Raw genomic sequence first — 26,916 nt, 5'->3', positions numbered from 1 at the left:
TACGCTATGATGTTTGGGTGGATCACTAGGTTATTATGCATGCCCAGTTTGCAAAGAGAACACAACGTCTAGGGCATCGTAGATGGTTTCTATGGGACCACAATTGGCATCAAAACAAGACAACCTTCTTCAATGGCACAAATCTTCGACCAAGACCTAGACAACGGTCCGGAGATGAAATTTTGGCTCAAGTGAATCATTTGGATTTTGCTCTGTGGGAAAATTCGTAAATAGGACATGACCAGACACGTATCTAAACTGGACACACAAGATAGGTTGTTCGAGCTCCCATACTAGTCCAAATTAAAATTGAGACACAACATCAATGTAATGCATGTTGAGAAAAATATGTTTAATACACTGGTCGAAACTATACTCGACATTGAGGGAAAGACAAAGGACACTATAAAAGCTCAGATCGATATGGAAAAAATAGGCATTAGGCTAGGTTTATGGATGACGAAGGTCAGAGACAATGAAGCTTGCATCGTTTTCGATGAAACCGGATAAGAGGAAAGAGTTTTTGGAGTTTCTATCTTCTATACAGTTTCCGGATAATTATGCTTCAAACATTGGCCGTTGCATAAATGTGGATGGAAACAAATTTTTAGGCCTCAAGAGTCATGATTGCCATGTGATACTTTAACACCTTCTCCGGGTAAGAATTCGACACCTTTTGCCCGAAGATGTGGTGAAGCTGATTATGTTGTTGGTGATATATTTTTCTCAATTAATTGCAAGATCTTTGGGTAAGTCCGATGTTAAATAGTTGTGCGACGATATTATTGAAGTGCTATGGAAGTTTGAACAAATATTTACTCCATCTTTCTTCACAAGCATGATCCACGTCATGATTCACTTGTCAGATGATGCACTTTTAGCCGAATCCGTCAACTATCGATGGATCTATATGATAGAAAGATATTTAATCGCCATAATTCGTTTTGGTCATGATGTATGTACGATTTGACTAATCTTACATGTTATTTTGTTTATTGATGCAGACTACTAGGTGAGTTAAAAAAACATGTACGAAACAAGGCAAAGCCTGAAGGATCAATCGTGGAGGCATGGGTCGCATTTGAGTCGCTAACATTTTGTGCAATGTACCTACAAGATGTTGAGACTACATTCAATTGATAGCAACGTAATAATGATGGTGGTGTGAGAAGTGAAAAACTTTATGTTTTTGCCCAATTGCATGATCCTTTGGCGAACCAATTAGAGATGAGTCGTTTAACAAAATGGACATGGAGGTAGCACAATGGTTTGTACTTAACAATTGTGAGAAGACAATTACCTACCTAGATGAGTATGAACAGTTGATGAAGTGGGAATATCTTGCACATTTATATGCCAAGAAGCACCGTGAATTGTTTTCGTGTTGGTTTCATGAAAATGTAAGTTGTTCGTGTTTTGGGTTATTTGCCTAATCTTAAATGGTAAACTAACATATCAATTTTTTATCATTAATTTAGGTGAAGAAATTGAAGGACATGAATTTGCCCGCTTACACTGAAGAATTGTACAACTTGGCTATTGGGCCTCTAAGCGTAAAATTGTACTCCGGTTGTCATGTAAATGGCATCAAGTTTTTGGTAGCTGATCGCGATGACAAATTGTGTACACAAAATAGTGGGGTACATGTCCCGGGTGCGGGCAACATTGTAGACATTGATTTCTATGGAAAATTGACAAGTGTTGTGCAATTGCTTTACAAAGACCGTTGTCAAGGTATCCTATTTAATTGTTGTTGGTTTGATACAAACCCACATAGGGTTGGAGGTGTTAAGCGAGATGATGGTTTGCTATTGGCTAACACTAACAGATGTTGGTATACCGACGACCCCTACATTTTGGCAACAATGGCTAAACAAATTTTCTATATATATGGTACTTAGGGTCGGAAGGGATGGAAAATAGTTCAGAAGACTGAGCACATAGGGCTGTATGATATTCTGGACCTAGATCATTCTGCCGATGACTATTAAGGTGACGTTGCTGACCAACAACTTCAAACTTCAACGAAACTTGGTGCAGATACACTACGGGATATGACTATTGTATGGGAACCGTATCAGGTAGACGGAGGTTCTGAAATTGAAATACTGATCAACTCCATTATGATTGACCTCAGAGATCTACTGCATTTTAAAAAACTAATTTTAAAATCTTATTGCGACGGCCCCTATGTTCGTCACACAAGAGTTTGGGGGTCGAACCTGAGCAACAGTTTGGGTGTCGAACTTCTATGTCCATTGTGCAACATTTTAAGGGTCGAACCTCTATCTCTGTCGCACAACAGTTTGGTTTGAGGGTCGAACATCTATGTCCGTCGTGCAAGAGTTTGGGGTTTAAACCCTAGTTTTGTCGCTTGATCACACACAATGACCACCAATTCCGTCGCGTAACCTTCATTTGGCACAACGAAGCGCTTTCCTCCATCGCGCAATGTCTGATGTCATGAGCTTTGTGTGATAGAGTTTATGCGACATTTCTTTGCCACCCAATGTTTTCGACGACGGTATTGGCCTTTGCACAAAGCTTGCCCCATTTACCGCCTAAGTAGTTATTCATAGTAGTGTTTATACAATTGGCATGTAGAAGAAAGTAGGGTTAATAGTGACCTCAAGTCTCTAACAGTTACATAGCAGAGGGAAGATTCCCATTTACATCATTCAATCTAAGTCGTCAATCTTACAATCTACGAGCTTAAGATACAAGACTGTACTAAGAGCTATACGACCTAATAAATAATCGTTTTAAATATTTCACCTGCCAATATGAGCATAGGTCAAATTCACAAACTAACTTAAGAACCAAGAAATTAGGGCACCAATTTATAATTCAATACTTCCCTTGAAATTGTGAACTGATTTACCCTAAGAAGCTCCCTGAGATAGTTGAATTGATCATTTGGCAAAATTTTTGTGAATATATCAGCAATCTTCTACATTGTTAGACAGTTAACAAAGTCAATCACACCCTTCTACAATGCTTCTTTAATGAAATGATACCTTCTTTAATGAATTATGGGACTCAAAAGTGCTAAGGTATTCATATGCAACCTTCTATCTTTTAGCGCAAGTCTCCATTGATGAACGAGACGATGATGGTCATTTTGTTTTGAGGTCACAAAGCTCGTTCCCAGAACCACCAGCAGTTGACTCTGGGCATTTAGTCTTTACTTCTTCCAATACCAGTGCTTACTTCTATGACACCACCACTGGTACCGGTAAGTAGGTGTTTGGACCCGAGACTATCGGCCTGAGTAATCGAGGCCATTGATTTAGTAGAGTTTTAGACCGTTGGATGACAAAATGGTTAAGATTATTTTCAATTATTATTGAGAAATAATATTGTGGTTTTAATCATAATATTATCCCTTAATATGTATTAGATTATCTAAGCCTAATATTAGTTGTATCCAGCTGGTTGTTTGAAGATAAGTGATGAGGCAAATCATATTTCCAACTTAGAAGTACAGTTTGAATGGGTTTCAGATGTTTGGTATGACTTACGCGGGAATGCAACTACGAATGGATTAGATTGCATTTTAAGTTAAGGCATGTATTGGATAAAGGTTAAATGGTGCAGCAGAGGCCAACAATTTACAAATGGCAAAGAAGAATCAATCCATCAGGTTCAGGATCAAGTATTGGATAAAGGTGATTTGATGGTGATCAGGGTCAGGGTCAGGGTCAGTTTGTGATAATGGTTGCAATTGATTTGCAAATGGATAAGACAAGCATGAAAAATGGAGCTTTCTATGGTCTCCACGTGGAAGTTTACTACGAACACAAGAAGATTACCTGAAACGGTAGTTTTAAAGCCATGCATTTCAGGAACGTGTGGAAAAAAGTCAGTCCATTGATTCGGCTAGCATTAGGGCATCAGGTATTATTCTGCTAGTCAGATTCTATTATAGTGCGTCAAATCAGAATTCAGCCACTATAAATACAGAGTCGCATACAACATTGAGGCCACCAACAATTCAACACACAAAATGCCCTACGCAAACCCTCGCTCTACGCGAAACCTCTCAAACATCTTGAGATTTTTATTTTACTTTTTGCCAACACATCTTCAATTTGGATAAATAGCACTGTGAAGGAAACCGACAAACATCTTTAGTTTGGATAAATAGCACTGTTGCTGTAGAATCAGCCGACTGCGGAGCACCTTCAGTTTGGATAAACAGCACTGCGTCGAGGCCAACTGGTTATCTATCCAAGTCTCGGTCGAGAATGAGGTGTTACAAGTTACTACATTCGGCACATTGAAAGTCGAATTTGATATTGAACTTCGTAGAACTAGCAACCTTGTCTTCAGGCTTTAGAACCCGAAGGCCGAGAGTGTTCCTTCCTCGGTCACAGTCGCAAGATCGAGAAGTCAGCAGCGCACCCAACGCAACATTAACATATTTTACTCCTCGGCGGAGCTTGGCCGAAGAGTTGGCACGCCCCACACATAACCGAAGGATGTAGTTAGCTTATTAGTTACTTGGCCTGCATGCCACATAGGCTTGGTAGTTTTTAGGGTCATTAGTAGGGCAGCGTTTTTGCCCACTTCTCATAAGAGGGAAGGAATGCAATCTTTTTTTTCCCCGAGTGAGAAGGCGACGAGAAAACCATTCCTTTCTCCAATGAAGGGTCCAATCGAACCTACCTGTGCTCAAATCCAAACTTCATCTAGATGTATCATCCTTTCCCAGTGGCAAAGAAAGAATCCCCACTTGGCAATTGCTGAAATGTTGTCGCATTTAAGTGGTGTTGCCTTAGTTTGAAGCTTACCAAAATCCTCTTTAACACACCTAAGCGAAGTGGCTTGAGCAGTTGCCTCTAATGCACTAATGTATTTTTCTTCAACAGTGCAGTTGCCTCTAATGCACTTATGTATTCTTCTTCAATAGTCAACAAAGTTATACAATGTTGCTTGATAAAAGCCATGAGAACATCCTACTTCCAAATGAGAAAGAATAACTTGAGGTGCTCCTCATGTCATCTTCTCCACTCCAATTACTGTCACAATATTCAATCAATATTACTCATTTTTCTTTCTTGTACTCCAATCCATTGTCACATGTTCCTTTAATATACCTTAGAACCCTCCTACTTCCAAATGAGAAATAATAACTTGAGGTGCTCCTCATGTCATCTTCTCCACTCCAGTTACTATCACAATATTCAATCAATATTACTCATTTTTCTTTCTTGTACTCCAATCCATTGTCACATGTTCCTTTAATATACCTTAGAACCCTCTTTGCAGTACCAAAAGTGCTTGTTTGGAGAACAAACTTGCAGCATACATTATATCTAGTCTTATTTTTGTGAGATACAATAAACTACCCGCAGTTTTTCCTATACTAAGACTCATATGTAGAACTACTACCATCTTCCTTTCTTAACTTGTCACTAGGAATTAATGGTGTTTTAAAATACTTGTAAGAAGGCAGACTTTACATCCAATTGATAGACCTTTCAATCCTTTTGTGTAGCTTGAGCAATGAGAGTTTGAATTGAAGGAAATTTTGTGAAAAACATGTTCATTTGAGCAACATCTATAGCATGCAATTAACAAATTAAAGCCAGAATCATGCTTGCATGCACTCAAAACAAAACATTACCCATTAAATTCAAAGCCTAGTAGATTGGTGAACCTTGACTCAACTTAAAACAACATTTGTTAGTTGAGAAATTATACCTTTGTAGATTCCTCTTTGCATAAGCAAAGGCTAATCACCCAAAGAGAGGGCCTTCATTCCTTGCATCTTAGATCTATGGATTTGGATGGATGAAATGGTTCTCCAAGTTCCCAAAATTGAGAACCTCTAAGTCTCTTCACCAAGGTTAGATTGGAGAAGAAATGAGTGACCTTGGAGTAGTAGGATTGCTAGCTAAACCCTCCAAGGAGGCCGGCCACTTTAGAGAGAAAGGAGAGCTTATCTTCTCATCCTTTCCCCAAAAGAAAACCCTAAATGAATTTTGGCTATAAAGTCAAATTTATACCTTAATTCATTGGAGTGGCAAACTTGTAAATAAGTCCAAAACTCACTCCATCTCTAAATGGCCGGCCTTAGGGTATTATTGGGCTAATTGGGCCTTTGTGAATCATTATTCATTAAGTTGTCATACAACTTAAGTCAATGGGCTTGACGTTCGAAGCCCATTGGGCCTTAAGGTCCAAAACTATCCCGAGGTCTTTAACGAACTTATTCGTTTGATTAATTAACATATTAATTAATCCTTGCCATAAATAATTAAACCATTTAATTATTCTTACTCATCTCCATTGTTTCTTCAATCTCCACCTTACACGGTGTACGATCCATTAGGTTCCTTTAGCGAGGCAGTGGGCGATTAAAACTATTTCAAATCGATTGTGAATTGAAACTTACTTTCAATTCTCCCTTTAGTGATTATACACGTTTAGGGCTTCCACAAACCATGAGTGACACCTAGCAGCATATCATGGTTACCCAAGCTAATCAGAAGAGGTGGAGAACCTATTCAGTTTAGGATTACAAATGCAATTCGGTCTTTCTCTAATACAATACTTTTGACCACATTGTTTGGTTTGATAGTTTATTCATGTCTACTATCCAATGTGATTCGTGTGCTTATATGATTACCTTGAATGTGATTTGGAACGACTTCCTAAATCTCATTCATACTCTGGCCAGAGATTCTTAATCATATCATAGAGTATTCTCCCCCAAACGGTTTGAAGGTTAGAGATCCCTTGTTGCGCATTCACTTGTTGGAAGTATGCCCACAAAGCCACTCATTTGATGTAATAGCTTTTTGAAATACTTAATGTATTAAACTTTTATATGTTTAATAGAGGGCAAAGCTTATTGTTAATCACTATTTATTGTATCATGTGTTTAAGCAATAAGGGAATCCAAGGGATGTATTTGATCTAAGAGACAAGTGATCTAAGTGAGTTAGATTATCGAGACCATTCTCTTATGTTCATTACTAAAACGTTCCTAGCCATAGGATTGCCAATTGGGCATTGACAATCTGCTAAGGTTAGTATGTGTTATGTTGACTCAAGCGTGAGTATGACTAGTCTCAAGTCATTTGGTGTTGGACACTAAGACAAACACATAGGTGCTCGAAAGAGTAATCGAGTACACTGAACTACGATCAAAACAGAGTTCGAACATACATGTCATGTATGAACTCTAAAGTTGCAATATGCAAAGTAGTCCTTTGACCTGAGGCATCATAGATGTCTAATGGTTAGGTCCTTGATCTTTAATCATGTCAACGGCATTCCCTCGGAGTGTCCACGGCATTGTTGGGGTCAAGCTATCTAGTCATGTAGGCATATGAATGCACAACAAGGGATCTCTAACCTTCCATGGTGGAAGGAGAATACTCTAAGATATGATTCTAAAGTCTTTGGCCAAAGCAAATGAATATGACTTAGGAAGTTTGTTCCAAATCATATTCAAGGGAATCATATAGGAAAGTATCACATTGGATAGTAGACATGAAACAAACTATCACTTAAATAATGTGATTAAGAGTATTGTATTAGAGAAGGACCGTATTGCATTGTAGTTGTAACTGGATAGGTTCTCCAACCAATTCTACTTAGCTTGGGTAACCATGATATGCTGCTAGGCGTCACTCATGGTTTGTGGAAGCCCTAATGGTTAGCAAACACTAATCAATAAAGGGAGAATTGAAATGTGGTTTCAATTCACAATCGATCGTTAAGAGTAACAATCGCCCACTGCCTCGTTAATTGGAACCTAATGGATCGTACACCGAGTAAGGATATATGTGAAGAAATCAAATGAAATGGATAAGCAATTAAATGGTTTAATTGAGGAATGGTCAAAATTAATTAAATAGTTAATTAATTATACGAAATGTTCGTATTGGGCTTATATGTTGGTTTTGGGTTTCGGGGCCCAAAAGCGTTTTGGTCCACAAGGCCCATTATGTTTAAGTTGTATGACAACTAAAACAAAATGGGCAAATTAGCCCAATAACAAAGGAAGGCCGGCCATTAGGGTGAATATGGCAAACTTGGATTAATTACAAGTTTACCACTCACTTGTAATGAAGTATAAATTCAACTTTATAGCTTTATTTTCATTAAGGGTTTTTCTTGTTGAAATTGGGTGAAACATTTTCTCTCCTTTTTCTTCCAAGAGGCCGGCCACTAAGGGGAGGGACATCTAGCAATCTCTTCTTCCCTAAGTCATCCATATCATCTTCACAAGATACATCCTTGGTGAAGAGACTTAGAGACATCAAACTTTTGGTGTTTTGGAGAACATATCCTCATTTCCTCAAATCTTCAAAGGAGCACTAAAGGGAGGAAAACACAAGGAGGATCCAAGGAGCTTGGAGGTGACTTGAAGGCCCTCCACTTGGGTGAATCCCTTGTGTAAACAAGGATGAGCTCCAAGGGTAAAGAAACTCTAAATCTTTACTTATCTTTAATGTTGTTAAAGAGTTTATTTTGGTTCACCATATACTAGGCTTTGAAAGTCATGGGTTTTATGATTTGTTTTTGAATGCATGCCTACTTTAAAGTGTTAATAGCTTGCATGAGTATTCAAATGTTCATACTTGTTCTTAGCTAGGACAAAATTTTTCCTTCATCACTTGCCTCCATGGCTAAGTGGCTTAACCCCGATGATGCCGTGGACACCTTCCTGATGGAGTGACTTTGACATAATCAAAGATCAAGGACTTAACCACAAGACAAATATGATGCCACAGGTCAAAAGACTATTTTGCATTATCCCAACCATGAGTTCTCATGTGACATGAGTATGAGAACTCCTCGTTGATCATGTTCAGTGGACTCATTCATTATTGAGCACCTACATGCTTGTCTTGATGTCACACACCAATGACTCGAGACTAGTCACTCTCACTAAGAGAAGACATAGCATGTACTGATCTTAACGGACTGTCAATGCCCAATTGGCAATCCTATGATCAGGAACGTTTAGGATGTGTCTACGAAAGAATGGTCTCATGAATCTAACTTCTTTAGATCGCATTCTCCCAATCACATATTCCTTGGACTTATCGTTTAAGCGTATAACATTTATATGAGATGGCTCAAACAATAATCTTTGCCCTTGATATTAAACTAGATTAGTTTAACATGTGAAATGTCCTTAAAGTATCATCATATGATTGGTTTTAGGGCACATTTCCAACATGAATTGTATCAAGTCTAGCTACTGGGGCAAAAGTCTCATTGCAGTCAATTCTCTGGCTTTTGTGCATATGCCACAAGTCTAGCCTTGTTGTTTTGCAATGAACCATCAAGGTTTAACTTGGTTTTGTACAACCATTTAACTCCAATGACCAGTTTGTCAATTGTCTACTCATAAGTTCCCAAGTGCTATTTTTCTCTATCATACTAATTTCATCCTTTATAGCTTTCTTCCATGATTCATCCAGCGAAGCATCTGAATAACTTTCAGGTTCAACAAAGTAGATATTGTGGTGTTCATAAACTTGACTCAAGTTTCACCATCACAATGGAGTTGAGTCATAACTCTATGGATCTAACTAACTAGTTTGTGAACTACTTCCAAGAACTTATGAGCTTGAGGCTTCACTGCAAATTTGGTGAGATGTAGAAGTGGCACACATATCTCTTTCACTTTGCTTAGCTCCTAATCCCATTTTCCAATTTCATCAAATTAACATCTATGGAAATTATGACTTTCTTTATTGCAAGGCTGTAAATTCTATACTCCTTCTCACATGTATCGTAACTAATAAGGATCCTTTTCTACTTATTTCCTCCAGCTTGTGTTGCTTTGAATGTGTGAATAGCACATTGAACCAAACACTTTGAGCTTCTTGGTTTTCTCCTACTAAAGACCTGAAATGGTGACATTCTCCAAGGCTCTTGTAGGACATCTACTCAATAAGTACACATCAATGCCCATTGCTTCATCCCAAAGACTATAAGGGAGATCCTTCTCATACTACATACATTTTTCCATTTGACTATTATTCTTACTTCCTCTCTAACAAGTCACCATTCTATTGTGGAGTGTGTGCAATAGTTAGTTGCCTTTCCATACGACACACACTAACCCCAATAATCACAAGTTATGAGGTCATAGTGTACTGGCCGTCACTAACCCCATCGTAAGACGGCGTGAAAAATCTAACTTAATGACTAAAGCCATCATAAGATAATAATGATATGATTGAATTTGAACCCATACGTTCATTATTAATAATCAAGTCAACTACTAAGGCCAATCCTAATCAACCTCCTCACGTGGGGACGCGTGTGTAGAGATATAATCTCATTATTATCACATCAATCCAGAGCAAACACACAACAGTTAACACAATAAAGTGCAATGTAGTGCATAATCGAAAGTACGATTACCCAAATATTACAAACTAGATAATATTACAGTAAATGGACCACCACCAAGTATGTGGGCAAAAACCTCATTGCCAAGCCCACTCGTCACTCCGAGGGTTATCCTTGTTCTTACTATGTCCAGAGGAATCGAAAAATAAAGTGTGAGTGGATCAAGTTTATCTAGTCAAAATCATTTGAACATCCTAACCCCCGTCTTGAAATCACATATATAGTCGAAAAGTATATAATAATAATACTACCATAATAGTAACACAGTTCATATCACAATGCTCATCATATTGAAGAAAGTAGTTCAATCACACACACGATATAACTCAAGTTGTATAAGAAGCAGGTGAAATGGCATCTACCTGATCGATGACTAGCGTTTACTAGCGAATCTAGCCTCTACTAGAAATATTGGTACCTATAATAAACCTACGGCCGTAGCTAGCTATATGATATGTATGGTGACCATGGGTTGAAAGAAAATCACCAATAGTCTCAAGATATTATTTAAACTAATCATACTTAAGTCTCATCGAAGACTAGCCAACAATATTAATATGCATCAACATAATAATAGTCTAATTAAAAACATTTAGTTTTTTGAAGGGATCCACTCACAGGTAAGCGGAGTGTCTTTCCTCATTAGGCTCATTGCCTAACTACTCTTTAACCTCGACTAAACTTGTGAATGCGACATATAGGTTAAAGAAGCTTTTCTAGTCATTTTATGAAAAATCATCTAAAATTGCCATTTAGGCTTCAAATTTGCACAAACAGAGGCTGCCATGTGATTCAGAACACCGAAAATCCTTAGGGTAGATCACAACCCTTGCACGTGCTGTCACACGCACCACCTTCATGTACCGCCACGCGTCATTGTGCTCTGTCCATGTGCTGCCTTCATGTTACCGTTGTCAATGAACATGTCGCCGCAGTTATTCCAGTAGACATTACACTTTATGTTGTTAGTGCAATGCGTCGAGTGTCAAAGAATTGTTAAAGGGATAACAGAATATACCTTTGTCATTAAGGATTCTATTACCGTCTGAGGAAGGGCTCATGTCTGATTAGATAGTTGGTGAGGCAATAGCTTACTAAGGTGATGATCAGTAGTTGGTCTGAGAGGATAATCAACCACACTAGGATTGAGACACGGCCCAAACATCCGGTTAAGATCGATCTAAACCAACCCATTATGTATATGTATATGATTCAATATGCCAACTATCATGCAACTTATTAGAAACACAAGACAACCGATTAGAAATGTTTGGGGGGGGGTGATTCCGTAAAAGATTAAATCAATAAATGGAAATTTATTGAAATCCAATCTTTGTGAGATCGTCAATATTGTACCAAGGGTATTTTTAGAGTATATCGAATTAGTATAGCTTCTTCTGAAACAGCAATGCAATTTCACAATCAATATCGAAATGAAGTGTTAGATAATTTCTTTCTTCTTTTCCTATTGCTTGTAGATGTAGAATTTGGCCGTCGCTGTCACCGTTAGTCCTAACGACAACCGCCGTTGACCTCCGTTTGATGTCACCATGGTATCATTATGAACTGCAGATCATGGTCATAGTTCCCCCTTCCGAGCTCGATCATAAAACTTAGTAAAAAATTTTCTAGGAGCTCACCTATAATCATTTCTGGAAGGTTGAATCCACCTGAGATTGAAGGCCTTCCCCTTGAACTCGCTCATCAGAAACTTGGAACATACGGTGAACACAAAACCAAACACTAGTAGCTCAGAAACTTAGCTAGAAGAAGATTAGAAGATTAAGTCAAGAAGTTCACCTCGAACTCGTTGGAGTTCGTCCTTTGCCCCTCGCTGGAAACTAGAAATGGAAATTAGTGCATACATGAGGTCAAAACCTTGAAAATCTCAACTCAAAACACTGCACAACTATTATAAAGCTTACCTAGGACTTGATGGAGCCAAGATAGAGCTTAGTTTTGTTGGATTTAGGCTCAATCATCGTCGGATAGCTCAAGGCTTCTGGTTCTACTCGTTACAATCATTCCACTCAACATGCAAACCCATATTTATGTTTCCCATGTCAAGGTGAACATAAATATAAAGGTTTGGAGTTAGTTCTGGCAAGGCCCTCATTTGCTCCACATACAGTTCAACCCTTAAGAAGACCGAAGCTGCTGACTATGATTGCTCTATGCTCTCTTGCCCATGGCAAGGGGAAAATGTATGATCTCATCTTTAATACTCTTTTAATTGAAGATCAACTCAATCAAGCAAGGAATCACAATCATATCCAATCAAGTGTATTTCAAAGGTAATCCCAAGGTATTATTTATTAAATAATATCATAAATAATATTTTTGGGATAATTTTTTCCTCATCCATCCTACGGATGACTCATCTTGGCCAATCAAATGTCGACACATGTCAGGGCAACCCTACACACGTGGCCGGCCTATCTCCTATAAATACCTCATCTCCACCTATCTTTGGTAAGCTTTGACTATGCACTTAAGCCCTAAACTCTCTTTCTTTTCAGAGGAACTGACTAGGTATCCGAGATCCATTGGCCAAATCCCCTCCACCTCATGGGCACGTGAGGCTGTAGCCTTGGTCATAGGTGTTTATTTGTTTTATAGGTACAAATTTGTCAAGACTGAAGACAGCGGAATTTTGCTGCCACATCATAAGCCTCCAGTGTTATCAATAAATATCTCTAAGCTTTGGTATGATAAACTTTTTCAATTTCATGATCGTATTCCAAACTGAGCACAACATCCTTATGCACCCATTTCACATGTTAGGCATAGCTAGTATCCGACAGCTCCCTAAAACTCTAGAATATAAACAATTAGGAGTAACAGTAGCAGTATTAAAAAATTGTTCATATTCCAATGTACGCACGCATGTATGCTTGTAGGATCAGAATTTAGAAGAAATAAACTAATTCAATGGAGGTACAATCATCAGTCTTCGACTTAAATTTTTAATTCAGCCACCGGCTGGTGAGGTTTTCCTTGGTAGTGACTCTAAGGTTGACACTGAAGATGATCTTGCAGGGTGTGTTAATGACAACATGGGGATGGATGTTGGGCTTTCCGACGAGGAGGAATAGTTCATCTGGGTAGTTTAGGGGGCATTTATAGTTTTGTTTTGGATTCTTAGTACTACTGATCATACTCTTCCTACAATCATGTAATCTATATATTCTTTTTATTAAACCAAGCTTAATCATTAGGTTTAAGTCACTAAAGGGGCAATTAATGCTACAAGTTTGGATCACGCATTGCATATTCATCTGCATATTCACAAATTATTGCCTGATGTTTGTATGCATGGTCAAGCATTTGTTCGTCCATGTTTAAGATATGAGCTGGTTGCAGCTAATGACTTTCACCAAAATATCCACACATCAACTGGTATTTTTGTGTGGTATTGATGATCTTCTCTCTTTAGGTCTTGTGTAGTATATATAGGGTGTTCTCTAACTCGAGGAATGGCTTTTGCTCCGCATCTCCTAGAAAAACCTAGATCATTGTGTGTTAAATCAACTGGTGATATCTCAGAAATTATAGTGATATAGCAGTCGAGCAAGCTGTGTTAGAATAAAGCAACACAACTACACAATAAATCTAACAGTATTTGAGAGAGATATTCGGAAAGATTTAGAAGATGAATTCGGAGGAAGAACACACACAGAGCATAACTACTGAACTTCTATCATTGTATTTCATACTGAGCATATGAGCTCGAAGAGACACTTAACTGATGGAGATGAGAGAGAGAGAGACATAACCTCAATTCAATCTCAACCAACCATAATAACCTATCTTAAGATCAAGACACTTGTCAAATCATAAGCCCTATGAGACATAATCAATACATCACATTTTTACACAATAGCTCAGCCTATGAGCTGAGACATAACACACATAACAACCTTGTAATGTTTTCTAATCAGCTCAACAACTTACATACTAACACTCCCCTTTAAGTTGTGAACTAATTTCACGCCAAGAAGATCTCTCAAGTAAGTGAACTGCTCCCTTGTCAATGCTTTCGTAAAAATATCTGCTATTTGCTCCTTAGTAGGACAGTGAATCAAATCAATTACTCCTTGCTGCAATGCTTCCTTTATGAAATGATATCTTTTGTTTATATGCTTGGTCTTCTGATGAAAGATAGGATTATTAGTGATGGCTATGGCTGATGTATTGTCACAATTCATTGGTGTTGTAACTGTTTGCATTTCACCAAAATCCTCTAGAACAAATCTCAACCAAGTAGCATGTGCTGTTGCTTCAGAAGCACTGATATACTCTGCTTCGGCTGTGGATAATGCAACACATTGTTGCTTGACTGAAGACCAAGAGAAAATCCCATTGCCAAAAGTAAAAGCATACCCGGATGTGCTTTTCATATCATCCTTTGAGCCACTCCAATCACTGTCACAGTATCCCATTAAGAGTGTTCCTTCACCTTTCTTGTATTCCAAACCAAAATCAAGAGTTCCTTGAACATATCTCAATACTCATTTTGCTGTTCCATAGTGCTTGTTAGTGGGACAATGCATAAACTGAGATAATAGACAAGTAGCATACATTATATCAGGTCTAGTTGTTGTGAGATACAACAAACTACCTACAATCTATCTATACTGAGCTTCATCTGCAGCTTCACTTCCATCTTCTTTTCTCAGTTTATCACTTGGAACCAAGGGAGTACTCACATATATGCAATCCTGGAGTCCAAATTTTTTCAGTAAAGATAAAGCATAGTTTCTTTGATGAATGAAAATACACTCCTCAGTTTGTATCACTCTCATACCGAGAAAATGGTGTAAAAGACCAAGATATGTCATCTCATACTTATACATCATCTCAGTTTTGAAAACATCCATTAACTCTTGACACTTTCCAGTATATATAATATCATCAACATAGATGGATACTATGATCAATTCTGTGTCTCCCTTGCACTTGGTGTACAAAGTTGCCTCACCAATGCTTTTCTTAAACCCACAAAGCATAAGGTATAAGTCTATTTCACCATACCAGGCCCTAAGTGCCTGTTTTAGACCATACAAAGCTTTATGTAGTCTGTAAACCTTTTCTTCCTCTCCTTGCACCACAAACCCATCTGGCTGTTCAACATATACCTCCTCTTCTAATACACCATTCATAAAAGTTGATTTCACATCTAGTTGAAATAACTTCCATTTATTCTTTGTTGCCAGTGCAATTAAAGTTCTAACTGTGCTAATCTTGCAACAGGTGCAAAAGTCTCATTAAAATCAATTTCGGGCTTTTGTGCATAGCCTTTTGCAGCAAGTATAACCTTGTTCTCAATCATATTCATTTCATCCTTCATTGCCTTTTTCCATGCTTCATCCTGTGCAGCTTCATTAAAGGACTCAAGTTCAACAATACATATGTGGCATCTCTCATAGATCTCACTTAGGTTCCTATACCTCAGTGGAGTATTATCATACTGAGGTGAGACCAGTGAGCTACTTAATTCACCAATGGCAGTGACTGGAGAACTTCCAACTTGAATTTGAGACCCATCAGATCCTCCTTGTTCATGAGATCCAGACATCTTATCAATTTTATCAAAATTTAAAGATTCAATTGCAGATAAAGGAATACAAACTTCCTTGACTTTGTGTTTCTCCTAGTCCCATCTACCATTCTTATCAAAAATTACATCTCTGGATAACAAGACCTTTTAAGTTAAAGGATTCAGTACCCTATACCCTTTTTCACAAGTACCATATCCAATGAAAACACCTATGACACTTGTTTCTTCTAATTTGTGCCTTAGATTCCTTGGAATAAGAGAATAACATACTGAACCAAATACTTTCAAGTGTTTAACCCCATGTTTTCTTCCACTGAATTTCTCAAAAGGTGTAGTGTTCTTCAATACCTTTGTAGGACTTCTGTTTAGCAGATACACAGATGTGTTTACTGCTTCACACCAGAGATTGTATGGAAGTTCTTTCTCATGAATCATGCATTTTGCCATCTCCACAATTGTCATGTTTTTCCTTTCTGCTACTCCATTTTGTTGTGGAGAGTATGCAATTGTGAGATGTCTTTCTATCCCCAAATCTTCATAAAACTTTCCAAAATCATTTGAGTTGAACTCTCTCCTCCTCTATCTGTTCTCAGTTTCTTTACATGGTATCCACTTTGAAGCTCAATCATGGCTTTAAATTTCTTAAACACATAGAAGGCCTCTGATTTGTTTCTCAAGAAATATACCCAGCACATTCTTGAATAATCATCTATGAAAGTAATAAAGTATCAATTTCCACTTATACGTGATGTTTGCATGGGACCACATACATCTAAGTGTATTAATTCAAGTGGTTCCTTTGCTCTCCACATCGATTCTTTGGGAAATGGTTCCCTGTGATTCTTCCCCAGTGCACAACTTTGACACAGAGTTTCACTGTCTTAGATTTCAGGCAATCCCAAAACCATCCCTTGACTCTGTAATAATCTGAGACTGCTGAAATTGAGATGACCAAACCTCTTGTGCCATATCCTAACACACTCCTGCACATTTGTCCTCAATGCAAGCTCCTTGTTTGTGTTGAGAATTAAAGGAAAACATCTATTTCCTTTCTGCTTCACACTGACCACCAAGTTCTGTAAAGATCTATCATCGAACACATCCACTTTATAATCTCCAAATAAAAGAAAGTAACCGTGCTCAGTCATTTGTCCCACACTTAGCAAATTTTTTGCAAGACCAGGCACAAGCATAACTTCCTTTATATATCTTTGACCCTTTATTGTTTCAATGATTAGTGTTCCCTTCCTTTCAACTTCAACCCAGACTCCAGTGCCAACTTGGACCATGGCTTTCACTCCTCTATCAATATCAACAAGTAAGTCTTCTCTGAATGTCATATGGTTACTACATCCACTATCTATGTACCATTCATCATTTATCTTCTTCACTTCTCCAGAATGATTTGCATAAAACAGAATTCCAATTTCATCAACCTGATTAGCAAAGTTCACCTGTTGCACAGTCTTGTTCGCATTACAGTACCTTGCAATATGCCCAATTTTGTTGCACTTGTGACACTTGACTTTGTTTTTAACCCAACACTCTCCATAGTGAAGTCTATCACAGAATTTACACTTATCCCCAGTGTTGTTTGCTTCATTCTTCATAGTGAATCCAACCTTATTACTCCAGTCACCCTTGTTACTCCATTGTTTCTCTTTTGGTTTAAAATTCTTGTGATATTTGAGACATAATCAAAACATCACATTTTTACACAATAGGTCAGCCTATGAGCTGAGACATAACACACATAACAACCTTGTAATGTTTTCTAATCAGCTCAACAACTTACATACTAACAAGTTGCTCTCATTATTAGAACTGTAGGTATAGATTCATCCCAAATTCTCTCAATTTGTTGATGTTCGATTAAGAGAGATTTGTGCAGTTATTGAATCTTCAGCTCCATATCATTTTAGCTGTATTCATTTCTCATTGGTGCCAGTGCCACAGGTCAAGGAGCTTGAGCGTGGGCTGCCACTGCTGTGAAGACCCTGCATGGACCCCAAGAAGAATCTTAAGTTGCATAAGAGGTATAAGCTGCTCCTTTAGCATGGGTTAGGAATTAAGCTTATGAGTGAATGATTCTAGTATGAACTTGATATTCTGCTAGTGAATGAAGCTCTCTCTAGAGTTCCCCCGGTTTTTACCCAGTTTGGAGTTTTCCTGGCACAAATACCTTTGTGTGATATTCTGATTATTAATGTATATATTACTGTTGGTGCACTATATACATTGTTGATTGGGTGTATAGTTTAGTATCTATCACTTAAACAAGAGTATGCTCTTAATAATTTGTTAGTCTAATTGTTGTTATGCATTAGAGTCCGTCTTCAGTGGTTCAGGGTAGAAATATAACTATAGAATCCATTAACATATATTATTGCAAGACATTCTGCCTGGTATCACTTAAACAAGAGTATGCTCTTAATAATTTGTTAGTCTAATTGTTGTTATGCATTAGAGTCCGTCTTCAGTGGTTCAGGGTAGAAATATAACTATAGAATCCATTAACATATATTATTGCACTATATACATTGTTGATTGGGTGTATAGTTTAGTATCTATCACTTAAACAAGAGTATGCTCTTAATAATTTGTTAGTCTAATTGTTGTTATGCATTAGAGTCCGTCTTCAGTGGTTCAGGGTAGAAATATAACTATAGAATCCATTAACATATATTATTGCAAGACATTCTGCCTGGTATCAATTTCAGTAATCATACTATTAAACGATGAAATATTTGCTTCCCTCTGTTCGTCGAGCATACATTATTTAATATTAAGAAAATAAAAAGTAAAATATTGTGTTAAATTTAAACAATTAATTTTTATTCTATTAGTATTATAATATTTTCATTAATAAAACCAAAATACTCGTACAATTGTATTAAAATTGAAAAACAAATTTATTCTTAATGGGAAACTGCTTCACGCTAGAAGACGTCCATTTTCAGAATTTATAAATTTCGAAGATAACTGCAGAGCCAGTGCCACTCGTTTGGTGGATGGATCAGGACTTCATAGTGACTTTCAAAAGTCAAGTAGTGATTGCGTAGCTTGTACTTCCACTCCTTAAACTGATCATTCCACTGTCAGGTTATGTACTTCGACATGCCTGACACTTCCAGGTCAAAGTCGAAGTCTCTTTGAAATAGAGAAAAAAGAAGTGTTGGCCACAAAAATATGTTAAGTAATAAGTAATTGTCTCAAATAGTTAAATATTGCATGAACTTGGGGGTGTGCACTCATATGTTCTTGGCTTGTAGTCAACCCTCATTCTTTCTCCATCCCTTGTATGGATACTGCCCTTGGCATCTATGAAAAAAATTAAAAAACAATTTCTAAAAGTTCCAAATTTTCCCAAAATTTCTAATATTTTGTAAAAATTTATAATATATCAAAACTTTATTATATTTCCTAGAAACTTCTAATATTTCCAATTAATTTATAATGTATATAAAAATTGTTATGAGTATTTTTTAAAAGTTTGTAATAGTCTCCTTCCCCCTCCCCCAAAACCCATCCATTCCCCACTCCCCTCGTCCTCCCGTACCACCCCTAACCTATCACCCTCCTGAACCCGTCCCACAACCCTTCCAAACCCGTCCTTCCCGCACCCTTGGCCCAACCCGTGAACCCTCAAACCATCCCCCCGCGTCCCAAACCCTTCCCCCCTCTCAAACCCATCCCAACATAATCTCCCCAATTTTCTAACTCACAAATTCTCTTAAAGATTCACATATATTAATTACACATTCACAATATAAATTATAATTCACAAAATCACAGTATAAATAAAAATTCAAAATAATTGGGAATAAATATCATACATTTGTGAGAGTTTGAGAGTTATAGAGATGGAAATTGTGAGAGCTAGGGCGGGAGGCGAGATTGTAGTGGCAGGATTTGTTTTGTTGGGAGAAAAAGGGGGGGGGGGAGAGAGATTATAAAAGTTGTTGCAAGAATAAGAGGTCTTGGCTTGATATAAACATCAGGGCGTGAACACGTGTATTAGTTAGGGTTTGTTTGACGAAAAGATGCGTTGGGTAAGGGTTTCATACAAAATCCGCAAGCTATAAACTTTGGCAAAAAAAAAAAAATGGTGGGAAAAAATATTTGCCCGACGAAATACGTAGGAATTCATTGGGCAAACCCAAAAATTGGAGGGAAATTTGACTCTTGGGGAAAAAAATTCGGGAGAGGGAGAAAACTTTTAGACGTGCCCAACGAAAATAGAATATTTACCTGACGGATTGAGGTTCCATTGTCCTACGAAATGTACTTAATTCGTCGATCAAAGTCCAAATATTTTAATGATTTTAAACTATTAAGAAAAAAATATTTTAATGATTTTAAACTATTAAAAAATTTACTATAAAATACTATAGCCATAGTTTATATATTGTATATTAAATATGCATTATTGTATTATTATTCTATATAAGTTGGCAAAAAAATTAAGTTTTATTTATTATTTTTATTAAACCTACTCCAACCCTTGGAATCAAACTCAAATTTTAAGTTCCAAACTTAGCCTAACTTACTCCAACCCTTGGGACAAATATGAGTTTTAACCCAAAACTCATTTCTTAAGCAAATTTAGGCTAGGATTCTCTCTCCCCCCCCCCCCCCCCCAAAAAAAAGGTTAGTGGGGGCTAACCCACCATATATGTGCAGTTTTATTTAGTTTAATATTAATTTATAAATTCATTTAATCTAACAGCTAAGATCTGAAATGATCAAAGCCAATGGTAAAAAAGAAGATCTGACGGTCCAAGTTTAAATCTAACAGCTAAAGTAATTAAAAATAAATTTTTTTATGTGTTTCATATTCTTTCATAGTGTTTCACGAGTTTTATGGTGTCAGTTTGGTGATTTTGCAATATTTATCTGAATCTTAATATTTTTAGTTAAAATGTTCATAAAATTAAATTAGGATAGTCTACATAATTTTTTTCTTTTCAAAATGTTACTTTAAGAAAATATTTTTCCTAAATTCATTCTTTAATAATCTCGAACTAAAAATTTATGTCACAGCCCGTCCCGTGATTCTATTTATCGAGGCTGTGAAATGACGAAAGTACCCTTGACGGTTACTAAGGTATGTGTGTGACTTGTTAGCGAATAATACATATTTTCCTAAGTTTGGAAAATTTAAAATGGATTAAAAGTTATTTGCAATTTGTGTGGTTAGGGAATGAAAGTTTGGACTTGTTTTGGGATGGACCACACACACACACACGGGACACCTTCTCTTTCTCTCCCCCGCGCTCTCTCTCTCCTCCCTCGCAATTCTCTCTCTTCCTCTCGAAAACGTACGGACCAAAGCACAAAACCCTCCAATCTTCACGGATCGACGTCAAAAAGGTGAGGTTCTTCATCCTTTCAACCTCCTGATTTGAATGGTGCAATTTTTAGAACTTAGAACCCTCGATATCACGTTGAAAACTCGAGGTCCAATTTGAGTACTGTTCATGCATACGTGAATTGTTGATTTTCAGGGAATTCTAAGCTTACAGTGAGCTTAGTGAGGTCCTAAGGAAGCTCAGAGTGCTTAGTTTGAAGGTTTTGGACGTCGGGATCACTGAGTTCGAAGTTGGCCGATTTTCTTGGAATTTCTCAAGTGAGATTTCGTCATTTTTAGAGCCTTAAACTAGTACAACATGATTCTACATGCTTAGGGCTTCATTTTGATATAAAATGCGTGAAAAATGGTTGAGAAATGACGAAGAACAAGGAGATTGAAAAATCTCCAGTTTTTCGGCGACCGGCAAAACTAGTCCCACGACTAGAGGAAGAAGGTGACGCGCGTGGGGGCGCGTGGGTCCGTGCCCCTCCCGGTGTGTGGGGGTGCGTGCAGCCTCGAAATGTTTTTCTAAAAATACCTCGACGTCCGTGACGTCGAGTAGGTCACTGTGGTATATTCATATACCCAAATTGAGCATCGTATGAGAAGTTATTACTTATTGTCGGTTATGTGCTTTAAATAACGTTTTTATAGTTGTTTCGCATATAGGTGATACCTATCCCGAGGACGAGCGCATTCAAGGACGTCACGGGGTTACGACCCTTCGACCTATCAGTGAGTGGGCAGTTATTTTCTGTTATTACCTATATACTACTGAATTTCCCAGAAATTGAATTTAAATGAAAGTATGTTTTTAAAATGCCATGCATGCATATTATGAATTATATGAATTAGTAATTGATGCATATATATATGAAATGGTGCTGTGGACGCACATGTGAGTATCAGGTGAGTTTTATGTTATTCATATGATTTATTGTAATGTAAATTGTGTTGAGAGCTCATAACCTGCACCCCTGGTGTTAGTGCTTATAATATTCACCGCACCGCACGCTCACCTTGGATCCAAGTAGGTGCATGTCGTACAGACCATGAGAGGGTTCCGACATGCTAGTCGTACAGATCACTAGAAGTGGTTCCGACTGGTAGGTGACCTTAGATTATGTGCACAGATGATTGATGAGAGAAGCACTAGAGCGTATTATTACACCATTCTTGTCGTACAGACTACTTCAGGTAGTTCCGACTTATGTGCAGAGTAGTGCCGTACAGGTCACCGTGGTGACGCCGGTTGGTTTGGATATTGAGCTATGGAATTAACTGTACAGGACCAACTGCAGGGTCTCCGGTTGATTCATTATGTCACCTGTTATATTGATGCATTCTTAATCTGTTATTGACATTTATGGCATGGCATATTTTCTGGGTTTTGATAAAGATTGGTGAGTTGAGATATTTGAAGAAGTATATGCATATTATGTTATTTTCTGGGAAAGTATACAGGTTTTACAGCGAGGGGTTAGAAATGTTATTATTTGAAATGTTTTAGTAAAACTTTGGTTTTACTAACCCACTCAATTTTGTTTTGCGCCCTTCCAAGTTCTAGATAGCAGCGTTGGTGGCCCATGAGGATTCCCACGGCGTACTGACATACTACATATATGTAGGACTCACCTGCGGGTGTTGTAATTTAGTTATGGTCCTACTTGACTGCACCTAGTACTTATGCTCTGAATATGTGTGTTTCATACTTAAACTGACTCTAGCATGCTAATTGGAATTTATTGCTAGTATTTGGTTTTTATTTCTTCGTATTTCTCTTATCTACTGCTTCCGTGTCGCACTTTTGGTTACGTCACGCTCACGTGACGGCCAACAGGCCTTGATTCTAGAATCGGGGTGTGTCAATTTAACCCGGAAAGGTTGGAGGAGAGAAACTGTCACAGCCCGTCCCGAAAATTCAGTTATCTTGGATGTGATTTGACGGAATTGCCCTTAAAGGTTACTAAGGTATGTGTGACTTGTTTATTTGAATAATTCATACATTCCTAGGTTTTTGGAAAATTGAGTTGGATTAAAAATTGGTTTGCATTTTGTGTGGTTAGGGGAAGGACACACACACTCAAAACAAACCTCACACTCTCTCCCCCATGCCCTATCTCTCTTCCCTCTCAGTTTCTCTCTCTCTCCCTTCGACTGTACGGACACACCTACCCATGAACATCCAGGCACGGATCAAAGGTTTCAAGGGCATCATTGTGTTCGTGAGGTACCTACGAACGCATCCATACCCATTTCAGGTAAGAAACCTTTCGATTTCAGGTTGAAAACTCAAGGTCCGATTTGAGCACTGTTCATGCACATTTGAAATGTTGGTTTTCAGGGAATTCTAAGCCTACAGGGAGCTTAGTGAGGTCCCAAGGAAGCTCGGAGTACTTAGTTTGAAGGTTTTGGACATCGGGATCGTAGGGTTCGAAGTTGGCCGGATTTTTTGGATTTTCTCCGGTGAGATTTTGTGTATTTTTTAGCCTTAAAGTAGTACATTGTGATTCTACATGCTTAGGGCTTCATTTTGGTATAAATGCATAAAAAATGGTTGAGAATTGACGGAGAACAAGGAGTTTGAAAATTCTCCAGAAACCGGCGACTTTTCTATCGCCGGCGAAACCAGTCCGGCGACTGGAGGAAGGAGATGACGCGTATGGGGGCGTGTGAGCCATTAATTTTTTTTCTACAAATACCTCGACGTCCGTGACGTCGAGTAGGTCACTATAGTATATTCATATACCCAATTTGAGCATCGTATGAGAAGTTATTACGTATTGTTGGTTATGTGCTTTAAATAACGTTTTTATAGTTGTTTCGCATATAGGTGAGACCTATCACGAGGACGAGCGCATTCAAGGGTGTCACGGGGGTTACGACCCTTCGACTTACCAGTGAGTGCGTAGTTATTTTCTGTTTAAACCTATATACTACTGATTTTTCTCAGAAATTGAATATAAATGAAAGTATATTTTAAAATGCCATGCATGCATATTATATGAAATATATGAGTTAGTATTTGATGCATATATGTGAAATGGTGCTGTGGACGCACATGTGAGTATCAGGTGAGTTTTATGTTCATATGGTTTATTGATGATGTGAATTGTGTTGAGAGCTCATAACCTGCACCCTTGGTGTTAGTGCTTATATTATTCACCCTGCACCACACGCTCACCTTGGATCCAAGTAGGTGCATGTTGAATAGACCATTAGAGGTGGTTCCGACATGTCGTACAGACCATTAGAGGTGGTTCCGACTTGTAGGTGACTTTAGATTATTATACAGCTGTTGATGAGAGAAGCACTGGAGCGTATTCTTACACCATTCTTATCGTACAGACTACTTCAGGTACTTCCGATTTATGTGCAGAGTAGTGTTGTACAGGTCACAGTAGTGACTCCGGTTGGGTTGGATATTGAGCTATAGAATTAACCGTACAAGACAGATGTAGGGTCTCCGGTTGATTCATTATTTCACCTGTTATATTGATGCATCCTTATCATGTTTTGAATCATAGCATGGCATATTCTTGAAAAGTGTTAAAGACTTGTGATTGGAGTTTTGATGTGATATATGATTATGTATATACTATTTTTCTAGGAAAGTATACAGGTTTTACAGTAAGGGGTTAGAAGTGTTGTTTAATGAAATATTTTCGAAAAGTTTTGTTTTACTGACCCACTCAATCTTGTTTTGCGCCCCTCCAGGTTCTAGTTAGTAGTGTTGGTGGCCCACGAGTATTCCCACGGCGTACTGACAGACTACTTAAATGTAGGACTCACCTTCGGGTGTTGTAATTTAGTTATGGTTCTACTTGACTGCACTTAGTATTTACGCTCTGAATATGTGTGTTTCACACTTAAACTCACTCTAGCACGTTAGTTGGATATTATTGCTAGTAGTTGGTTTTTATTCCTTCGTATCTCTTTTATCTTTTGCTTCCGCATCACACTTTTGGTTACGTCACGCCCACTTGATGGCCAGCACATCTTGATTCTAGGATCGGGGTGTGTCAGAAACTGTTTCCGGGTTAAAACCTAAATTTTTTTAGGTTAAAAATTTTAGGTTTTAACATAAGGGTTAAGATAAATTTTACTCACATGTTGTCTAAAATTCAAATCAACTAGTATAGCATAGGCAAAAAGACAGAGTTTCAATTTTAGAGTCAATGATGTAACAAAGTTTTTTACTCTCTCATTCAGTCATACTGTGACATCCCACATCGCCCAGGGGAGTGGATCCTGTAAGCCTTATATGTATGTTCCTATCTCTACCTAGCACGAGGCCTTTTGGGAACTCACTGGCTTCAGGTTCCATCAGAACTCCAAAGTTAAGTGAGTTTGGGCCAGAGCATTCCCAAGATAGGTGACCCACTGGGAAGTTCTCGTGTGAGTTCCCAAAAACAAAACTGTGAGGGGGTGGTCGGAGCCCAAAGCAGACAATATCGTGCTACGGCAGAGTCAAGCCCGGAATGTGGTGGGGGCCCGGGCCGAGATGTGACACATACACATAAATGTTTTATCGGCCTCTTAAAAGTGAGATTAAAAAAAAAATTATAAAACACATTAAAAAATAAAAATATCAAGTAGTTTAAAAATTCCAAACATATTTAAAAATTATAATAATCAATTATAAGTGAGAAAAATGTGAAAATATATGTAGATGCCGGTGATTGAGTTGATGGGTGCATCATCATTTGATTTGAAAACCTTACAAACTTTCGTGAATAGTAATTTTAAGGGATTTCAAAATAAATAAAAAATCATAATCACTAATGTACAACTGTGAATGAATATATAAACCCACGTGATTGCATCCTCTACGCTTAGACGATAGTTATATTGTTGTTTAAAATTTTAAAATCCTCCAACCTCATGACTAGTATTTTTTATTTGAGTGCAAAATTAATAAAACTCTTAATAATTATTGTAGAAGTGTGAAATATGTAAAAAAAATAAAAAATATACAAGCACTCAAGTTTTACAATTTTCGTGAAGGAGTCAACTTCGAAATCCGACACCATAATTCATAAACCTTAGATTCAAATTTAACTGTCGAAGGTTTATGTGATTATAGTAGCGAATTTTAGAGTTAAGCCCTTCACGAAAGTTGTAAAGCTTGTCATTACCAGCATTTATATATTTATTTATTTATTTTTCACACTTCTGTATAATTAAAAAAACCTTACTTAAACGATAACCATAGGATTTAGTCTCACTTATGTGAGATTAAATGGTTACCGTTGGATTCTATCTCACTTATTTATTAATTTAAAATATATTTTCTTTAATGCGTACTGGGTCGGATCATAGTACCTGTTACTATTAATGGGTCAATTTCGAGTCGAGTCGGGTCATATTACCTGTTTATTTTAACGAGTGTTACACGATACAACCCGTTAAGATATCGGGTATGACACAAAAATGACACGAATGCCAGGTCTATCCTTGATCTCTGAAAGTTTGTTTTTTGGTCATTTTTGGTGTATGTGATCTCGTACTATATTCAAACAAACAAATTTGGCAGTTGGATATTGGAAATGAATTTTTTAGAGTGCATATCCTAACAAAACAATATATTCAACCAACACTTAGAGTTTATTCTATA

At 37.6% G+C, this 26,916-nt stretch overlaps 1 long non-coding RNA gene across 5 annotated transcripts; it reads left to right on the top strand.

Moving 5' to 3' along the window:
* The first annotated feature begins 21,323 nt into the window (after positions 1-21,323).
* On the top strand, positions 21,324-25,221 carry LOC126596123 (uncharacterized). Of its 5 annotated transcripts, none has more exons than XR_007613854.1 (5): positions 21,324-21,575; positions 21,954-23,270; positions 23,366-23,560; positions 23,644-23,765; positions 24,133-25,221. It is a non-coding gene; the product is annotated as an uncharacterized LOC126596123 (long non-coding RNA). The 5 variants fall into 5 exon arrangements; XR_007613855.1 differs by having other exon boundaries at positions 24,118-25,221; XR_007613857.1 differs by having other exon boundaries at positions 23,644-24,203; positions 25,017-25,221.
* Positions 25,222-26,916: the final 1,695 nt, after the last annotated feature.

This window comes from Malus sylvestris, chromosome 13 (genome assembly GCF_916048215.2).
Source record: "Malus sylvestris chromosome 13, drMalSylv7.2, whole genome shotgun sequence".
Classification (NCBI taxonomy): domain Eukaryota; kingdom Viridiplantae; phylum Streptophyta; class Magnoliopsida; order Rosales; family Rosaceae; genus Malus; species Malus sylvestris.
Note: the sequence above shows the minus strand (reverse complement) of the source record. Positions and strands in the feature narration are given on the sequence as shown.